General features: G+C 45.6%; 1 protein-coding gene across 2 annotated transcripts in view; it reads left to right on the plus strand.

Moving 5' to 3' along the window:
* The first annotated feature begins 623 nt into the window (after positions 1–623).
* The window catches only part of ELAVL1 (ELAV like RNA binding protein 1), a 41,796-nt gene continuing 41,744 nt past the window's right edge, over positions 624–675 (plus strand). Inside the window, exon 1 of one of the 2 annotated variants that reach the window (XM_017739458.1) lies at positions 624–669. The gene's annotated coding sequence lies outside the window, so the exon portion shown is untranslated. The remainder of the gene's footprint in view (positions 670–675) is intronic. The other variant, XM_017739471.1, reaches the window with a different exon arrangement.

The following is a 675-nucleotide window of genomic DNA, read 5'->3' on the forward strand; positions in this document are numbered from 1 at the left end:
TTGCTACGTATTCCAGTGGGCAGAGTATTTCCACATGTGTGCACGGAAATGCCAAAGAACACAAACTCCTGTCTTGCTGCTATACCGCAATTCCCATCCTTCAGGTGAGATCTCACTCTTCTAGACTAGAGAAAGGAGCTAGAGAAGGAGAAATTTGATTTTCAGGTATGTCACTCAACTAAGTAAAACTCAAATCATGAGCTGTCTGTGAATGAAAAGGAACATCACGTATTGTAACGCAGAAGTATTCTGATTTTTTTCCCCGAAGTTGAGTACCTTTACACAGGATTTACAGACCTCAAAGCATGCTGCTTTTTACCAGGGTATTATTGCAGAGTACTGTTTGCAATGAGAAAGATTCGGTTTTTTCTGCAGATTAGTGGAATTTTACTCTCACAGATGACTCCTGTGCAGTGGAAATAGGTGCAGATACAAAGGGATGCCCTTGGCTACAAAAAGTGACAACGAAAGAGGGAAAACTCTTAGGCAGCTGGTCCCTTCAGGGCGCTGTAGAATTCCTCAGAGCACAGGGAAGTGCTGGCCACCAGTTTCTTTGACAGAGCATCATTTGCATCTCATTTACCCAGGAAGCATTTAATCTCTTAACCAGCATTCCCATGGGTTGTGCCCGGGGAGTTTCCCTGTGCCCGGGCTCCGGCTGGCACCGGCCCTCGG

Source organism: Corvus brachyrhynchos, unplaced genomic scaffold (genome assembly GCF_000691975.1).
Source record: "Corvus brachyrhynchos isolate BGI_N302 unplaced genomic scaffold, ASM69197v1 scaffold130, whole genome shotgun sequence".
Classification (NCBI taxonomy): domain Eukaryota; kingdom Metazoa; phylum Chordata; class Aves; order Passeriformes; family Corvidae; genus Corvus; species Corvus brachyrhynchos.